We start from the raw sequence: 20,469 nt of genomic DNA, 5'->3' as shown, positions 1-20,469 counted from the left end.
GTGAAAGCAGGCGTGGATTTGCAGCTGCGGGCACGCAGCAGCGTCAAAGTTACTCCATATTATCTTAGACCTTGCCACGGCCCTGTGAAGCAGGAAGTGTAATCTTTTCTCATTTATCGGTGAGTAAAATGACATTCTGGAGGGAAAGTGGCTTGCTCAAATCACTTATCCCAGGAGCTGGAATTGAGTCTGTTCTGGGCCAGCCCGTCTTTCATTTCTATGACCAAGTACTCCAGGACAAGTTTGGAATTCTAACTCAAAACTGTAGTTTCCCCACGGTGTGATTACTTACAGTGGCCCTTGTTATATTAAGACTGATGAATTTAGTACAACTTAAAGGTGACAATAGTCTTGGAATAGGAATTTAAACTTCTTTCATGGCTGATTTTGGTGATGTCAGTAATTTAATGTCACTGTATATGAAACTATTTAGCTTTTTTTTTAGAAAATAAAGGGAGATGGGGCGCCTGGGTGGCTCAATGGGTTAAAGCCTCTGCCTTCGGCCAGGGGCGTGATCCCACCGTCCTGGGATCGAGCCCCACATCAGGGTCTCTGCTCAGCGGGGAGCCTGCTTCCTCTTCTCTCTCTTGCCTGTCTCTCTGCCTGTCAAATAAATAAAATCTATAAAGAAAAATAAAGGGAGAATGTTAAGGTATATTTCTTTGATTTCTGATTCTAGTTGATCAGAAATTTAGTGAAAATGAGAATGTCTGGCTTATAATTTCTGCTTTTGAGGTGGGGATGCTGAAAAGAGTGTTTTAAAATATAAGGTCAGTCCTAGTGTTTTTCTTTTTTAAAATATTTTATTTATTTGAGAGAGAGCACAAGCAGGGGAAGGGACAGTGGGAGAGGGAGAAGCAGATTCCCTCTTAGCAAGGAGCCCCATGCAGGGCTCCATCCTAGGACCCTGGGATCAAGACCTGAACCAGAGGCATGCACTCAACTGACTGAGCCACCCAGGTGTTCCAGTCCTAGTGTTTTTCAGCTTGTAAAGGGTATGATAAGAGATGGAAAAGAACAGTTGTAAATTATATCATCTGGAAGCAGATGAGGAGTCTCAGTTTGACTAAGCATCACCTGTAAAAGGAAGGAGCTGGGAAGCAGAGGGAAAGGACCCATTGAGATGCAGGACTGGCAAAGTGTTGGCCAATACAGTGGGGCTCTTTGGAGCCCTTGTCCATCAGAATGTCTATGCTGTGTCAGACCACAGAGCTGGGTCTATATACCCCTGCCTTGCTTAGCAACTGAAGGCAGGCTACTTGGAGAATGGTGTGATCCAGGGGACATGGCTCTGGACAGCTGACTCTGATCTCCAAGGGGCTGGAAGCCGTCTATTGACCTCCTGCCCTGCAGCTGGACTGAAATTTCTCTTTGAAGGGGACTCTGGGTGGTGTGACTTTCTGAGGACCACAGGAACTGTGACAGACTAACAGACTTGAGGAATATCAGCCAAATGTGGAGGATTCCTGATTCCAGCAAGCAACCACAAGACACGTTTGAGACAACTGGAACTGGTATTGTTGTGTTAGAAAATATACTTATCTGTTGGTGATAGATCTTGAAGTATTTGTAGTGGCATAATTAGAGGTCTAGGAAAACAGACAAAAGCAGAAGGGTGACAGAACAAACAAGAATGCTAAATGGTTGATAACCATTACATCTAGAGATGGGCTCACGCAGGTTCTTTAAAGCATTCTCTCTGTATATGTATTTGTAATTTTAAACATGATAACAAGTTTTTAAAAAATCCCACCAAAGATTTTCTCTTTGGTAATTGGTTTATATTACCTTCTTTAATCCTCACAACCACCCGTTCTAGTCTAGATTTTCTAGAAGAGGATTCCCATTTTGCAGATTGGGATAGTAAGACTCAGAAATGTAGCACACATCCAAGTGTTGGAGTTGGGATTCTGTCAGGTGGTGTCTGGTTCCTTAGACCCTAGGCCACTGGAGTTCAGAGCTGGTCACTTCTCAGGCTCCTGGGGCACCTGACAGCAATGTGGGCCAATCTGGGATAGCAGATTCTCTCTTCTGGAAAATTCAAGAAGGGCAGGTCTTCCTTTGGCTACATGTACAAGCCCAGACCTTCCAAGTCCTGGCATCACCCTCGCTCAACATGAGACTCCTGTCTTATTTCCTGAAACTAAAAAAAAATTAGAAGGCAAAGATACTGTTCTGCATCTTAATTAGAAGTTGTAAGGTTTCCCTCTTCCTTGGGGGATTTTTCTGATTTTATTTATCTGCCCATCTTCAGGTCATTCCCTTTGTAATTTGTTGTCTTCCTGAAACCAATATACTTTGGTCTCCAAAAAAAATTGTGTAACAACTTTGGGAGAAGGTCACAGGAGACTTTTGTTGTGAGAGCGCAGCGAATTCTTAAGGACAGAGCCTAAAAACTGTGTGTTGTGGGGAAAGAGGAGGAGTTGATCCTTATCCCTCTGTCAGGCTGCAGGATATGCAATAAGGGCAAAAGGAAAGAGAAAAATCAGGGAGGACTAGTCCTTCTCAAGTTCCCATCAAACACCATTGTGAGCAGAAGGGAGGGAGGCTGTGCACCTGGACTGAATGTAAGAACATTCCTGCAGGTGGTATTAGCAGTGTTGTTCAGTATCTTTGGAAAGCCAGCAAGACCTTCCCTGAGTGGTAGAGCCGGCTGTCTGTCAGCCTGGAGCATTAAGCAGGGCTTAGAAGCAAGCGGCAGGAAATCTATGCTTACATATTTCTGTGTTTAGCCCAATCAGCTTTGATTTCTTCCCAAGATTTTGGTGTCCCATTAAAAGCTCTTTTTGCTGCTCATGGTGTTGGTTGGAGACAACTATTCAAGAATCCAGGGAGGAGAATGGCAGTGAGAGACACTGACTTTTAAAATGCTTTCAGGTGATCTTACTTTACTGAGTTGTGGAGGGGCTGGGAACCAGGCTTTGAAATGTACTTAAGTGGCTGTGTGCCTACACTGAGAGGGGAAATTTCCAGAACGATCTGGAAATGAGGTTTAGATAAGTGCAGGTTGTAAGTGCAGAAAATGTATCAGGATGTTTATATGAAAAACTTTCCACACTGCATCCCTCCTCCACTATCACTTTGTCCCAGTTATTTTTATTCCTCCCATCTCGCTGACCAATTTCCTGCTTCCCAACATTCCTCCAAAAAGCTCCTTATCCATTTTTTGCCCAGTGAGAGAGCTAAACATCCATACAAGCAAGGAAGTTCCCGGCAGGAAGTGCGGAAGCCCCACCTTGTGGATGTGGTTTCAGCTTCTCTGAGGACTTCAGCTCTCTGCTGGCCCCTGTGGGTGAAGGTGAGGTTCCTTCAAGGCGCTTTGGTGTTCAGACTCACTTGGGGGTGCCAGACTCGTTGAGCAAAGGAGAGACTAAAGTTGTTTAAAGTCACAAACCACATCCTTGGTTACTGACTTTCTTACTTTGATATTTTTTAGTTCTGATTTTTTTTAGTTCTTTCTGTCTTATTAAAAATACCTTCATCTCCCTACTAGATGAATTTAAAGCAAATCCCAGGTATTATGTATACTTTACATGTAAGTATATATATATAAATCTGTAAACAGATATGTAAGTATGTATTTCAGTATATATTTCTATAGGATAAGGACTCTTTATTTTTTATATATTTTTAAGGACTCTTTAAAAAGCAACCACAATGCCATTATCACACCTAAACATTTAGTAGTAATTCCTTAATTATCAAATATCCAGTCAAGTTTCAGTATTTATCATAAACTTCTAATTTTATACTTGATTTGAATCAGGATCTTTTGATAGGTCCGTATTTTGCAATTGGTCGGGGTACCTCTTAAATATTATTTTAATCTACAGGTTTCCCCTAACACTTTATTTTTCCTTGCAATGTATTTGTTGAAGAAAGTGAGTGATTTATCCCAGAGATTTCCTAGTAATCTGGATTTTGCTGATTGTTTCCCCTTGATGTTTAGCAGGTTCCTCTGTTCTCTGTAGTTCCATAAAGCTGGTAAGGATTTAAAATCTAAGGATTTAAGCATGAGTTTCAGGTTGAAGTGTTTCACAGGTGGTGGTGCTACACTTTATCAGGAGATGCAAAACACTTGCTCTTCTCACTTTGTGATGAAAGCAACCCTTAACAATCATTACCTCCATTTATTAGCTCGTTATGTTGCTGAATGGTAATATTTTAATTCTGTCATTGCTTTTTTATTTTTGAAAGATTTTATTTTATTTGAGAGAGAGTGAGCAAGAGATTGCAAGAGAGTGAGAGCACAAGGGCGGGACTTCCTGCTGAGCAAAGAGCCCAATCTGGGGCTTGATCCCAGAACTCCAGGATCATTACCTGAGCCAAAGGCAGAGGTTTAAGTGACAGAGTCATCTAGTTGCCCTTCTATCATTGCTTCTTATGGCTTAGCTAGAATGATTTTCAAAAATTTTTAATTAATTTTTTTTTTTTTTTAAGAGTTGGGGAGAGGGAACAGGGGAGAGATTTTAAGCAAGCTCCACACTCAGCATGGAGCATGACTAGCAGCTCAATCTCACAACCCTGAGATCATGACCTGAGCTGAAATCAAGTTGGATGCTACGCAGGTACTAGAATGCCTTTTTTTTTTTTTTTTAAAGATTTTTATTTATTTATTTATTTGACAGACAGATCACAAGTAGGCAGAGAGGCAGGCAGGGAGAGAGAGAGGAGGAAGCAGGCTCCCTGCAGAGCAGACAGCCCGATGCAGGCAGAGGCTTTAACCCTCTGAGCCACACAGGCAACCCCCCACCCCCCGACCCCCCACTCAGAATGCTTTCTATAAAGAAACTTCTCTCATCAATGTTTGGTTACCCAGAAATGTAGTGTACATACATGAAAAGCAGAATAAAAGTTTGATTCTTTCTCTGTATTTATAGTTTTTAGAGAATTGAAACACTGTGAAGGTTTCAAACACTGTAGCACTCCTCCCCCAACTAGTTTTCTCTGCTTTTCCTTTGGTTCCTCTGAAATCTAGAAGTTCTCTCCTGCACCCCCGAACCTCTCTACCTCTTCACTCAAATCCAACTTTGTGGGGCTTTGGAGAAAGAATTATGGACTCATTCACACTAAAGTGCAAATGACTAATACCCACTTACAGTGTGACTACTCCAGGGAGATTTTCTGTTTGTGCCAATGTCTTAGAGAAACTGAAATGAAGCTTCTTGGATAAGAATAGCATTTATATGCACTTACTATTATGTGCCAGCTGTTGTAGTTGATGATTTGCATACATTATCTCATAGAATGCCCACAACCTTATGAGTAAGATATTTGTTATCCCCACTTTACGGATGTGGAAAACCAGGCTCAGGTTGTTAAAATAACTTGCCAGCTAAAAAGTGGCAAAGGTGAAACTAAAACCCGGATTGTCTGCCTTTAAGTCCAAAGTATTGAGTCTTCCATTTTGAACTAATTTCAGGCATCTTGAGCAAGGGGAGAAGGATATGGGGGAAGGGACGGTTTCCCAAGCTTGAAATCCTCTACCTGACAGACGGAAGTTACTTGTTGTATAAGGCAGAGCGTGGCAATCACCCACAAAACCAGTCCTCTCTCACCAGGAGTGTTCATGGCAGAACTGTTCTCTACCACCAGAGCAGCAGGAACGTCTTTGCCTCATCAGGATCCTGTTGACTTTTCCAGTGCCTCCTCCCTCTTTTTCACTTATTCCAGGTACACTGGAGTCTTTTCTTGTTCCTTAGACCTGCCAAGCTCCTATCAGTTTCTGGGATTTGCATCTACTGTTCTTCCCCTAGGTCTTTACATGCTTGGCTCCTTGAGCATAAGTCTCAGGTCTTAGCGTAAATGTCCGTCTCTTCAGAGGCCTTTCCCCTGAGAAGCTGTCTAAAATAGCCACTTCCTTCCTCCAGATCTCTTCCCCAGTGTCTCAGTGTCTATTACATCCTTCCATCTTTCCCTACAAAATGTAGGGGGAACATTGCTAATTTTGTTCGAGTGCTGGGAAGCCAGCATGTGGCAGATGCTCAGGAAGGCTTTGTTGAATCAGTCAGGTTAGGCAGCCTTTGCTCAGTGCACCCACGTGGGGGCCTGCCTGACCAGCCCAAACCTACCACTGCTGGTGCCAGTTCACCTGAGCCACTCAACTGCCACAGTCTCCTCTCCCATCTATGATAGTCAAAGGTCCCTGTCTTATGTATTTACAAACCAAATCTTAAAGTGGTCAGAATCAGTTCTAGTGAAGAAATAGGCTGAGGTCCAAGATGGTTAATATTTTCACTAGAACCTGTGTGCTCAAGCCGAGTGTTTCGCTGGTCATAAGATGGATGGTTCTGGAAAAAAAGAAAGGTGGGGATGTATATGTAGGCTACTTAGAGCAGATCTACACTCTTCACTGTTGTACTGTGACATCTTAGCAACGTACCACAGACTGGTGGTTTAAATAACGCATTTATTTCTCACAGTTCTGGAGGCTGGGAAGTCTAAGGTCAAGATTCTGGCAGAGTTGATTGTTGGTGTGAGCTGTCTTCTTGGCTTGTGGATGGCCGCCTTCTTGCTGTGTCCTCATGTGGCAGAGAGAGAAGGAGCACTCTAGGCTCTCTTCCTTTTCCTTTAAGTTAAGTAATGATGTCATGTGGCTCCCAGACTCATGGCCTCTCAAAGGCCTTGCTTCCAAATATTATCACCTCGGGAATTAAGATGTGAACATACGAAATTTGGGGGGAAATACACACTCAGTTTGTAATAGCATCTCCCAAATTTCCCCTTTTTGGTATGAACATTGAGTGCTTCTAGGGGAAAGACAATCATGACAGAAATGGAAGCATCTCAGACATTCTTCCAAAGTTGGATGGCAAAAACTGCCAACATCCTAGAAACCTGAATCTGAAGCTTATGGGTTTGCTTGGGAGACCGTTTATACAGCAGGCAAAATACAGTCCTAGACCCACCTGTATCAGAATCACCTGGGGAGGGGTTATTGAAAACCCATGTTACCAAATCACAGTCAGATCTGCTGAATCAACATCTTGGGGGGATGGGGCCTGGTGGTCCATGGTTTGACAGGTACCCAGCTGGATCTTACGCTCCCTAAAATTTGACAGCCACTGTCATTAAGACATGAGTTTGTACTTTCTCACAATCTACCTATCCTAAGGAGCCTGAGGTAAGTTGCCACAAACAACATGGTCCGGATGCACGTGTCATTGGCTTTGGTATCTCATGTGTCCCGGCACAGAGATACTGATGTCGTCCGTCTTGCTGTGGTCTAGGCATAGGGAGTTTTACAAACGTCTGGGTGGCCAAGGTTAACTGTTTCTTTAAAAGTCCTGATTCACATCACATTTTCCCTCAGGGGGCTTTTGCTTGTGGCCTGCCAAATTTCTATTTCACAGGAGTATGAAAAGTGAGACTTCTTAGCAGTCTAACAACAGATGCATCTCCTGTCACTAGACCTTCTTTTGTGTTTATTTATTTTACTGGAAGAAAGACATAGTTTGGCTTCACCTTGATGTAAGCTGTGTTTAATATTCATAGTATTAGTTGGCCTCAAACATCTCTCTCCTCTGTTTTTTCTTATCTCTGTAGATCTTCCTCTGAACATTTTACCCCCCACCACTAATTTCTCTCCCCCCCGACTCTTTGCCTCCCTGCTCATCTGAATCTACCCTGTCCTTCAAGAACAAATTCAAGTCTGTCTTCATCCACTGAACTCCTATCCTTTTTTCCTCTTTGAATTCTCAAAGTATTTGTACTATATTGTTTAGTTCTTCCTAGGTATCTTATGGTTTTGGGTACAATTGTAAATGGGATTGACTCCTTAATTTCTCTTTCTTCTGTCTTGTTGTTGGTGTAGAGAAATGCAACTGATTTCTGTGCATTGATTTTATATTCTGACACTTTACTGAATTCCTGTACAAGTTCTAGCAGTTTTGGAGTGGAGTCTTTGGGGTTTTCCACATATAGTATCATATCATCTGCGAAGAGTGATAATTTGACTTCTTCTTTGCTGATTTGGATGCCTTTAATTTCCTTTTGTTGTCTGATTGCTGAGGCTAGGACCTCTAGTACTATGTTGAATAGCAGTGGTGATAATGGACATCCTTGCCGTGTTCCTGACCTTAGCAGAAAAGCTCTCAGTTTTTCTCCATTGAGAACGATATTTGCAGTGGGTTTTTCATAGATGGCTTTGATGACATTGAGGTATGTGCCCTCTATCCCTACACTTTGAAGAGTTTTGATCAGGAAGGGATGCTGTACTTTGTCAAATGCTTTTTCAGCATCTATTGAGAGTATCATATGGTTCTTGTTCTTTCTTTTATTGATGTGTTGTATCACATTGACTGATTTGCGGATGTTGAACCAACCTTGCAGCCCTGGAATAAATCCCACTTGGTCATGGTGAATAATCCTTTTAATGTACTGTTGAATCCTATTGGCTAGTATTTTGGTGAGAATTTTCGCATCTGTGTTCATCAAGGATATTGGTCTATAGCTCTCTTTTTTGATGGGATCCTTGTCTGGTTTTGGGATCAAGGTGATGCTGGCCTCATATTGTCTAGTTCTTAATTGTGTTCTCACTGTGGTATAAATGTGAAAGACCAAGAGCCTCAATGTTATTTTTGTTAATTAAATGGTAAGCACCTAGCGAGTTTGGGTGGGTTGAGTGGCTGTTAGGTCAACATCCCAGAAAATTTGGGGTAGATGTAATTACAATCACTCCAACTCGTGAAGGAAGGAAGTTCAAAAATTTCCAGCATATGTTGATACTATTGATGGACAATGGATTTTTGGCAGTTGTAAACTTGTCATTCTTCCCAATATATTTAAAAGCAGGTCTTGATCTAGAAGGATAACTCTATGCCTTTATTTACTCAAGTTTCACAGCGAGGCAGTATCCGTTTGTATTTATGAAACAGTGTTTTTTTAGACCTAAAGGTGGCTTGTAGAAACCTTTCAAAAGGAAATGAAAATGAATTTCTGTGTCATAGATAAGGTTCTACAAATTTTCCTGTTCTATCTTAATGAGTTTTAAGCAGTTTTCTCTAAGATTCTGTCCAGATACATTTCTTTGGATTGAATGAAAATGAAATCTAATTTTTATCCTACATTTAATATTTTGAGGGTTGACTAGAGAATTGACTTACTTTGAATGTAAAAAGTGTCTTTTGTCTGCCGTCTTCTCCTCACTGCCTTCACTTGTGGCGGGAGGAGAGCAGCAAACTGAGAGGCAAAGCAAACATCTTAAAAGTTTCGTGCTTTTCTGTTCCGTGACTGCAGCCTTCTAGCCAGTACCTAAGGATCTCAGAAAGGTGATACTGCCTATGATCTCATTCTAGCTCTGTCTGCTTCTCTTTATGTTTCTACGTGGATCACCAAGTCCTCACCCTGTTAAGTGAAACAGATGTGAGAGAGTTCTTTAGCCCATCTTACTGGTTCCCTCCTTACTAGGAATCTTGCCTGTTTTGTGTGATTCACCCTTCTGGAAAAACCCTGTGAGGGCTTATGGGCACCACATGCAGGGACATTTCCTCGGAGGGCCAGCAGGGGTCAGCTGGGACACCCGCTGCTCTGGCTTGTCCCATTTGCTTCTCTTGCCAAGACTAGGACAGCACCAGCAGCCATTTTTTGGTTTCCTGAGCTGAGACAAAGCAGTTGCTAAATCTTCAGAGATGTCTTACGTCCCCTCCTTACCTTGCCGCACTAGTCCCTTCTTTGCACCACGGAACCCTAAGCACTCATTCTTTCCTGGGCTCAGTACCCTTCTTCCCTTCTGTCAGCATCTAAGTGAAAACCCCAGACCATTCTTTTTTTCCCACTGAAACGAAACTCTCCTGTCTATTTTAAATTTAAGCTCCATGGTAGTTAATTTTACAATTTTATCTATGTTAACATGCTATTGTGTCTCTTGCCTCTCAGGGACATTGACCCCGGTGGTGGGGGAATTCCAGCTTGTGCCTGGTAAGAGGGGGATGGAGGTGGGAAAGGTGCGGAGGGAGAATTGCTGGGAGCAATCCAGTGACTCATTAAAGGGTGTAGCTGTCCTAGACCGAAAAGAGTGAAAATCCCATAGGCTTCAGGAGCCATGCTCCCTTCCTTGAATTAGTGACTCTGACTTACTCAAAGGGTCAGACACTGTGAGGACTGTAACATCTTTCAGTGGATATTCTCACTGAGCTCTTTTACTTACACATCTTACACTGAACCCTCAAAGCAGGCCCTGCTACATAATTTGTGAGGTCCAGTGCAGGATGAAATCATTGGCTTTCTTATTCAAAAGCCCTTAAGAATGTCAAGTTGGTGGCTACAGGGCCTTAAGCCAAGTTTCAGGCCCCTCTGAGCATAGAGCTCTGTGTCTGCATGAGTTATACACCCATGAAACTGGCCCTGTCCCCAAACAGGTAGGACAAGCTCTTCTTTGTCCTGGACCAGGGGATTAATGTCAGGGCTTTCCATATGTCCAGAACTATGGTCCTGGAGAGTGAGGGAAAACGAGTGAGATTTTATTGAACAAATAGAAGCCATAACACTGTTTTAGGCTCTGGAGAGATAAGGGGGGAAAAAAAACCCCACAAAGTTTTTGGCTCTTGTGGACTTTATATTCTACTTAAGAAAGACAATAACAATTTAAAAGACAAGGACTGGCACATAGGAGGTCAGATGGTGATAAGTATCATGGAGAGTGGCGGAGCAGGGCAAGGATGATAGTGCTAACATGGAAAGGGGCGGGGGCCTTTGATTTTATGACAGGTGATCAAGACTAGCTATTTATCGTTTTTAAAGATTTTATTTATTTATTTATTTATTTGATGGAAGGAGAGAGCAAGCACAAGCAGGGAGAACAGCAGGCAGAAGGAGAAGCAGGCTCCCCACGGAGCAGAGAGCCCGATGTGGGGCTCCATCCCAGGACCCTGGGAGCATGACCTGAGCTGAAGGCAGCCACTTAACCAACAGCTACCCAGGTGCCCCAACACGGGCTCTTTGAGCACAGACTTGGAAAGAGTAAGGGAAGGAGTCACGCAAGTATCTGAGAGACGAGCATTCAGGCAGAGGGACTAGCTGATAGAAGCCCTGAGGCTTGCCAGGTTTGAGGAGGAGTGGGGCTGGCCCTGCTGATGGGGTTGGCCAGGGGAGAGAGGTGGAGAGGGAGGCTACATCTCCAGCTCTTGGGACTCTGGATTCTGCTCTGGATGAGGTGGAAACTTTGGAAGGCTCAGAGCAGAGCAGGCTCTTTTCTGACTTCGGTTTTTTTTTTTTTTTTTAAAGATTTTATTTATTTATTTGACAGAGAGAGATCACAAGCAGGCAGAGAGGCAGGCAGAGAGAGAGGAGGAAGCAGGCTCCCCGCTGAGCAGAGAGCCCGATGTGGGGCTCGATTCCAGGACCCTGGGATCATGACCTGAGCCGAAGGCAGCGGCCTAACCACTGAGCCACCCAGGCGCCCCTCTGACTTCGGTTTTAAATGGTTCCCTCTCTACGCCCCTGAGAAGGGCTTGCACAGACAAAACCAGGAGGCTTTGCACAGGGTATTCATGGTGGACGTGATGAAGTGGTTGGACTCCAGACATACCGTTGGCCTTTGAACAAGATAGGTTTGAACTATGCAGGTCCACTTACATGCAGGTTTTTTTTTTTCTTTTCTTTTATAGATACTACAGTACTGCAAATTTATTTTCTCTTACAATTTCCTTTTGGCTAGCTTACTTTAAAAATATGATATATAATAATATAACATATGAAATATGTGTTAACCAACTATTTATGCTACCACTAAAGCTTCTGGTCAACAGTATGCTATTAGTAGTTAATTTTGGGGGGAGTCAAAAGTTTTACATGGGGTTTTGACTGCATGGAGTAGGGGTGTCCATGCCCCTAACCCCCATGATGCTCAAAGTCTGCTGTCTTACAGTCTTCAAAAGGGCAAGGGGCCAGGTTGATCTTGTTTACCATTGTAATCCTCTTGCCAGATACACAGTCCGACATGTGCAGGTACCCAGTAAATATGTACTTAGCCAGTGAGGGGAATACAAATATTCAGTAAGATGTCCTGTAATAGAGTTACTTGTAAGAAAAAACATTAAAAGAATGAAGTGAGGGGCACCTGGGTGGCTCAGTCATTAAGCATCTGCTTTTGGTTCAGATCATGATCCCAGCGTTCTGGGATCGAGCCCTGCATGGTTCTGGGATCGAGCCCTGCATGGTTCTGGGATCGAGCCCTGCATGGTTCTGGGATCGAGCCCTGCATGGTTCTGGGATCGAGCCCTGCATGGTTCTGGGATCGAGCCCTGCATGGTTCTGGGATCGAGCCCTGCATCATTCTGGAATCGAGCCCTGCATTGGGCTTCCTGCTCAGTGGGAAGCTGCTTCTCCCTCTCCCACTCCCTCTGTGTTCTTTCTCTCACTGTGTCTTCCTCTCAAATAAATAAATAAAATCTTAAAAGGAAAAAAAAAAAAAGGATGAAGTGAGACAGAATACCTTGCTGGCTTTTTATAGTTTTTGCCCCTACTTTGCTTTGCTAAATGTGTAAAAATGTTAAAGGTCAGTTCATATGAAATAATTTATGTGACTCAGAGCCAATCAGTCCGTCAGTCTGAACATACTGGATTGGACCAATAAGGCTACTCCCTGTGTGTGGCCGATAGGTGGCGCTGTATTTTGTTAGCGTGTCTTCTCCACTAGGTCATATATGGAGGCCTACTCACGTGGATCAAAATGTATTTAAATGCAGCTGTAGTTGGAGTACAATCAGGCTATTAAAAATTAGATTACCGAGGCGCCTGGGTGGCTCAGTTGTCAAGCATCTGCCTTTGGCTCAGGTCATGAGCCCAGGATCCTGGGATCGAGCCCCGCATCAGGCTCCCTGTTCTGTGGGGAGCCTGCTTCTCCCTCTCCCTCTCCCCCTGCTTGTGTTCCCTCTCATGCTGTCTTTCTCAGTCAAATACATAAATAAAATCTTAAAAAAAAAAAATAGATTGCCTTCTCCAGTAATTGGTAAGACTGTCTTGGAATTACATGTAGGAAACTAATATTTGGAAATGTCATTCTTCCTTCAGTGGAACATTTAGAGATTATTTAAATGACAGAAAATACATCTCAGTGTTGGGAAATAAAGCAGTGCCCACATGCTACAGATGCTTTCAGTGCTTGATGAAAATTTTATTTCCTTTTCCATGTGATTCTGGTATATATGTTTTCTACATGTGTGCGCATACACATGTACATTGCGGCTGCTTTTTCTTTTCTTTTTTTTTTTTTAAGATTTATTTGAGATAGAGAGCGGGTGGGGGGGGGTGGTGGCAGAGAGACAGCATCCCAAGCAGGTTCCACACTCAGTGCAGAGCCTGACACAGGGCTAGATCTCACGACTCGGAGATCATGACCTGAGCTAAAATCAAGAGTCAGCCACTTAACCAACGGAGCCACCCGGTGCCCGTTTGGCTGCTATTCGTAAAAAGACCACATAAGGTATCATTAGCTTTACTGAATTGGTGCAGGAAGTTAGAAGTACAGGAAGGAGTGGTGTGGGAAGGGGCATATTCAAAGGGGGAAATGAGGCTGCAGTAAGATTTAGGTGGCTGTGTGATTTTGTAGAAAGTTCTATGAACACTTCTCAGATGGCAAGTTTTCTCCAGGGGCTGGACCATCTTGCTCTACCCAGAGAGCTTGCGAAAGCAGCCCTAGTTTGCAAGACTGCTTCCCCTGGAAGCCTGCAGCAGGCTAGTTCTGTCTTGTCCAATGCCCATCTCTCTACCATTAGAACAGTCCTTGCAGATGAAATGTAGCCCACGTCAGGCACTCCGAGACTCCTGTATTGTCAAATAGCCAATGCTGAAGAATCCAGTGAGCAAGGATTCTGGGGGATGCATGGTTCTCCCCTGAGTCAGACTGAGTAAACATCGCTTTACAAGATGCCTTGGGTCCCCTAAAAAGTCCCGGCATGGAGTTTTGCCGTGAGCTTCGGAGAATAAGCCTGTTCCTTCACAAGTCTTAAGGGTGTAGAGCTCCCACACCTAAAGCCTTCAAGAACGGCCTCTGCCAGGGGACCTGCAAAGAAGTGCCCAGGCCAGTATTTTGGCTCAGATGGTTTTCTCTTCAAGCTATACTCCTGTCTCTCTTTTGCTGGAATCTGGGACCTGAGACCACAGAGGGCACAATTAGCCTGCTTTGACATCCTCCCCTTCATCTGGTAACTTCTTCCCTCCTCACTGCGATCAGAGATCTCTGTCCAAAGGACAAACTGCTCTAACTGACCAGCCTACATATCCCCATCTGCTCATTTCTTACCCTTTATGGAGGCCACCTTGCTCTGCAGGCCCTCAGTCTATCCCTTCCACTAAGCTATCCAGTCAGTACTGATTTAGCAAATGTGTGATGGGTGCTGGGAAAACATCAGGGCAAAATTCCTATCCTCAACCTTCCTTTAGAATACATTTTCCTCTTCTTTCTTCTTTGACCTATTTGAAGCCTGATTTTTCCCCTGATGACACAACTTTACTTTGGTCTTTGCCTGAAAGTTCCCTATATCCCAGAGCTAGAGAGTGGGGCTCCCTAATTTTTGCCTCATCATCATTAATATATTGGGTTTTTGTCCTCTCATGGTGACAAGCTAGCTCCAAGAACATTTAGGCATCATTTCTTCGTTCAAGGCAGACCAGCTATGTCTGTTCCTTTTATCAGAGAAGTGACAGTTTTCCCACTGGCTCTCAGCCCAGCGCCTGTGTCCTGCATTGCCACCTCTAAATAAGTAACCAAACAACTGGGAAAATGAGTGTGTAGCTTTAGGAAGAAGAGCTCTGGGAATGGCTTTTGAGTTAAGCAGCTGAAAACCTCCACTCCCGATGGACACTCTTTGCCGTTGGATTATGGTCTTCCATCCATATTACTATGACATCTCAACTTCCAGGTCATTCCATCAAATCCATCCACGTTGGGGCATCCATTTCTCTCCTGATTTGTCTCTTGTTTTCATACCGGCTGACTTGAACTTCAGCATTAATGACTCTTGGCCTTAGAGTTGCTTGGCCCTGACCCCGCCCCTTTTGCCCTCTTAGACAACCCACCTAATAGCCAATGTTGAACTCCGTTCTTCACCCAGACTTGCTTCTCCTCTTGTATTTCTGCTTTTGGATCATGAAAGTGTGTCCCATCTGTCATTGTCATTAGGACCACTGGATCCCGCCCTATGATCCTGCTTCTTTACCCGAGTCCAAGGATCCCTGAGTCCTGCTCATGTCACCTCTGGAAGAGCTCTCGCCTCCTCCTCTTCCTTGGCTCTGGCCCAATTCCTCTTCTAGTCCCGATTTCCTCATCCCGTTTCAGTTCATCCTTCAAAGCGCAACAATTATCTTTATATAATTTGAGTGAATTGTTCTTCCTTGGTTAAAATGCATTCATGTTTCCTTATTGTTTCAGAATAGAATAAAAGCACGACATTCAAAATCCATCCTGCCCAACCTGTCATACCTAGTTTATCTCCCCTGTGCCCTTCCCCTGGTCATTCTACGTTTTCACTTTCCCAAACAGGTCTCAGAGCTTTGTGCTGCCTGGAATTCTCTTTCTGCCCTCCCTCCGTGAACTCCTGACCATCCTTATGAACCAAGCTCAAATGTAATCTCGTCAGTGTGGCTTTCCTCAGTCTCCCAGGCAGAATGAACCATGCTAACTTCTTTTCTCCCAATGCACTGTGTGTGTCTGTATTTGTAACTTTTTTTTTTTTTTTTTCACATACACATCCATCTCCTTTAAGTGAGAACCAGTCTTAGATTTAGGTTTACATTTTTAATAGCTGCGAAAGTGCCTGGAATATAGCAGGTGCTTAATAGATGTTTGTTGAACAAATATTTCTGAACTATTGTGGCTATCAGTGGAGGAAATTTTCTGAATGTTGCACATTTGGTACACTCTAAACATGTGGTAGATCTGAATCCTCAAAGTTGAGTTAAGAAAACTTCAGAGAACAAATGTTTACTGCAGTGTAGAGTTCTTCAGTTTCCAGGATCGGAGGTGGTGTATGTGTGGTTGATGTTTTTAGAACAAGGCAATGGCTCAGCCCCGTGGGAGCAGATTGCATGAGACAAGCACCCAGAATGGGGGAGATAATGCCAGCCAATCTGTCAGATTTCATCATCTGCTGGTCTTGGGCTGGGAAGATTCTTAATATATGCCTCTCAAACTTACATCTTGTGAGGAGTTGCCTTCAGTTTTCATCTTCTGCAGGTTACTTATACAACTCATCTAAAAATAATATTTTAAGAAAGCATATTATTTATTTTGAGGTTAGTAAATGAATCTTGGTATAATTATTAAGCATGGATTCTGATTATTTTTACTCTGTGATGAGTTCTACAGGCATGGAAAAGAGGCAAATCTTTTATAGGTTACTTCTTAGTCAACCAAGGAATAACATTTTTTCTTTTAATTTTACACTGCTAAAATTGTAATTATATAATTATGAAAATGCAGTTTGGGGAGTAGTCTCATTTACAACTCACATATAGAGAGAGTTGTTATTATGGACAAAAAGAAAGGACCAGTGATTTTTATTTTTTTAATCTGGAAAACCTACTTGCTGGTGGGGTGTGGGCGTTGGCAAATAAAACGTGTGGGTTGGTAAGTTGTTTGTATAATACTGAATGTTGGAGTGTGTGTGTGTGTGTGTGTGTGTGTGTGTGTTGATCAGTACTTACAACAAAAACAGTGGGTATGACCTAGTGAATTCTTGACTGTCTATCTATCACAAGTAAACATGTATACTGCCTTTCTGTACTGATATCATCGGATAGCTTTGTTTTAACAAATACATAATGTTTGAAACACTTTATGTTGTAAGTGGGTTAAATATATTTTTTGAACACTATTGATGTGTTAATTTTCTTTGCAGTGCCCTCTTTTCGGTCATGCTACAAAAAGAATCTTCAGTCAAGGTTGAATTACTGTTATTTTCATAGTGGGAGCTAAAATAATGAGATTTTTACTGAAATCTCCCCCTTTTTAGCTACAGAAGTTAATGATAGTTAGTTCCATCAAGTGAAACCAAGCAGAAGGTAAGCAGTGTAATATCTTAGGTACTTTCTTAGGAATATATTTATCTTCTGGTTTAACTGGGGAGAGAAGCAGTTGGTAAATTGCTAATGAACTAGAAGGTACTGTTCAGGAATTTGGGGGGCAGATCTTCCATATTTGAACTAAAGAAATTCTGATGGGTTTAAGTATATCATCTCTTCTGCATTTCACATATGGCTTTGTGTGAAAAAGAAAGAGACAGTTCTAAATGGGTAACTTGGCAGGAATACTGGTGACAGGAGATGATTTTACGGGAGACGGGGTGTGTGATGATGGAAAGAGCAAGCTTGGCCTTGAGTGTAGAAGTCTGGCCTCTTGGGATAGAACACGGAGAAAGGATGGCACGCATTTCCCAATATTGTTGTTCCAGAGGTGTGGCAACAATATCGAAAGCAAAAATCCATTGTGGGAGCAGGGCATCTCCTGTTAAAGAAGAATGTTGCAAGCTTCCCTTTTATGTAATGAATTAAGTCCAGGTTTCGTATGAGTGATGGCTTAATTGCTGGTAGGTGACCTTTTATTTATTTTTTTCTTCCACTTAAAAGATTAAGCTTATTTGGGACAGAGTTGAAGAGCAAACAAAGAGTCAGTAAATTAGCAGCATAATCTGTTGAGTCATGAGAGAATGAAGGTTTATACTCTCACAGAACATCTCTTCTTGGCTCATACACAAGTCTGTCCCTTAAATGCCAAGGCACTGTCATTCTCTCTCCTTTCCTCCCTAAAACTTTAGTGCCAGGCACTGTGCTCCTTTCCTTTCTTTTTTTTTTTTTTTTTAAATCATTGAGGTTTTCTGTCCTTTTTGAGGATAAAAAAGTTCCTCTCCTTACTTCCCTGAAACTGCTTGTGAAGGTTGCTCATGGCCTCTGTCTTCCTAAAGTCAAAGGTCAGCTCTGTCTTTGCCTTACTTGACCTTTCAGCAGACTCCACATGGTTGGCTCCCTCTCTTTTAGCAAACACTTCTCTTGACTTCCCCGATGTCCCAGTCTCGTGGTTTTCCTCCTACCTCACTGGTCAATTCTGGGATCCTTCCTACTTCCTCTCTTTTCATGGACACATCCAGGGCTCAGATCTCAGATCTTAAATCTCTTGTTTTTCTTGACTTACTGCCTTGGAAATCTCATCTGGTTCCTGGCTTTGTATGCGAACAGCTGTCACATGTGCATCTCCAGCCCATATCTGTCCCTGATTCCAGACTCCTGTAGCCAACTGTCTATTCTATGCCTCTGCATTTCCACCTTCGCCTGTCTGAAACCCAACTCTGTATTTCCAGGTTAACTTCCTTTGCAGTCGTCCATATCAGCTAAGGACAACTTCATTCTTCTAAGTGCAGGAAGCACCTCTGAGTCCTCTCTTTCCCTCATAGTCTACATCTAACCCTTCAAGAAATCATGATACCCAGAATCTTACTACCACCTCACTGTTCCTGCTTTTGTTGGAACCACTAACATCCCTCACATGGAGGGAGGCTTGCAATTGCCTTTTAACCTATCTCCAGACTTCTATCCTGATCTACCTGCAGCAGCCAGCTGTGTTCTTCAGGACAGCAGTGAGATCATGTCATTCCTCCTGTCACTCAGTGACTCCCTCTTTCCCTCAGAGTAAAAGCCACAGTCCTTATGTAGGCCTGTAAGGCTCTGCAAGATCTGACTGGTCCCTCTCTGACTTGGTCCCTTGTTACTCTTTCATGGCAGGTGCAGTGACTCCTGCTTTCCCTGAAGCATTACAGATGTGTTTCCATTTTCAGGCTTTTGCACCTGGTGTTCCATCTGCCTAGAATGTTCTTCCGTAGATATGTGTGTACCTCTCCTTTCAAGTCGCTTTCTTCCGGGTGACCCCAATTACCATGGCAATCATGCTGTCTGCCCCCGGCTCTCCTGATCCCTCTGCTCCGTGATAGGTAAACCCTGGAGAAATTGCAGGTTTGGCTCCAGACCACTGCGATAAAGCAAATATTGCAATACAGAAAGTCAAATGAATTTTTTGGTTTCCAATGAGTGTAAAAGTTCTGTTTATATTATCAGGTATTCTGTTAAGTGTGCAATAGTATTATGGATACCTATAAAAAAAAAGGTACCTACCTTAATTAAAAAGTACTTTATTGCTAAAAAATGCTATCATCCGAGCTTTCACTGAGTTAGAGTCGCTGATCATGCGTCACCATAAAAATATAATAATGAAAAATTAGAAATATTGTGAGAATTACCAAAATGACACAGGAACACAAAGTAAAAAAATGCTGTTGGAAAAATGGTGCCAACAGATTTGTTTGACATAGGGTTGCCACAAACCTTCAATTTGTAAGAAAATAAAAAGGTAGTATCTGTGAAACCACGATATGCCAGTATTTTCCCATAATACTTATTCAGGAATAGTCTGTATACTATGCTTATTTATTCTTTCTCTCTCTCTCTCTCTCATTCTTTTTTTTTTTTTTTTTTTGGTCTGCTTCTCTGGGTAAAATGTAATCTTCATATCTTCATGAAAGCAGCGCAGCACCTGGTACGTTAGGTAGCACATGTTCTCAGTGTGTGGAATGAATGAAATCCGTGGATGCTGGGGGCTGTAGGCTGGTTTCCTCCCACACACTGCCCTTGTTCTCTACCAAGCATTTGTTCCATCAAGACCCACTTTCTGGGCTGCCTGGATGGCTCAGTTGGTTAAGCAACTGCCTTTGGCTCAGGTTATGATCCTGGAGTCCCAGGATCGAGTCCCACATCGGGCTCCCAGCTCCATGGGGAGTCTGCTTCTCCCTTTGACCTTCTCCTCTCTCATACTCTCTCTCAAATAAATAAAATCTTTAAAAAAAACAAAAACAAAAACAAAAGACCCACTTTCTTAAGTGTTTGTTTTGGGGGTAAGAGCAAGAGTGCGGTTTCCTGTGGGATGGATTCCAGGAGAGGGAAGAAAAAGAGAGAAGGAAAACCTGTCCTGCTCTTGGGATGAAGAGTTGGCTTGTTCCTGTTCAAGTGGTGGAACCTGGATATCAGAGGGCCCAGCCTGGTTCGATGCATTTGTATTCTGCTTTTTTACTTAACATCATCGGAGCATTTGCCCTCTCTTTTTATTTCATAGTTTTCATGATTATTTTAATGGCCACATATTTAAAATATAGTCCTAATGACTCAGCTTGGAAGCGGACTTGTGTAAACAGAGATTATCTTGCATTGTTTTTAGAAACCTAAGAGTAGGGGCAACTGGGTGGCTCAGTTGATTAAGTGTCTGCCTTTGTCTCAGGTCATGATCCAGCCCTGCACTGGGCTTCCTGCACGGTGGAGAGCCTGCTTCTCCCTCTCCCTCTACCTGCCGCTCTGCCTACTTGTGCTCTCGTCAACTAAATCACTGTCAAATAAATAAGTAAATAAAATTGTTTAAAAAAAAAGAACCAAAAACCTAAGGGTAAGGTAGTAGTTAAGAGCACAGGCTAGAGCTTGGAAACTAGATAAGAG

This window comes from Mustela nivalis (genome assembly GCF_964662115.1).
Source record: "Mustela nivalis genome assembly, chromosome: 2".
In the NCBI taxonomy this organism is placed as follows: domain Eukaryota; kingdom Metazoa; phylum Chordata; class Mammalia; order Carnivora; family Mustelidae; genus Mustela; species Mustela nivalis.
This window is presented reverse-complemented; position numbering follows the sequence as displayed.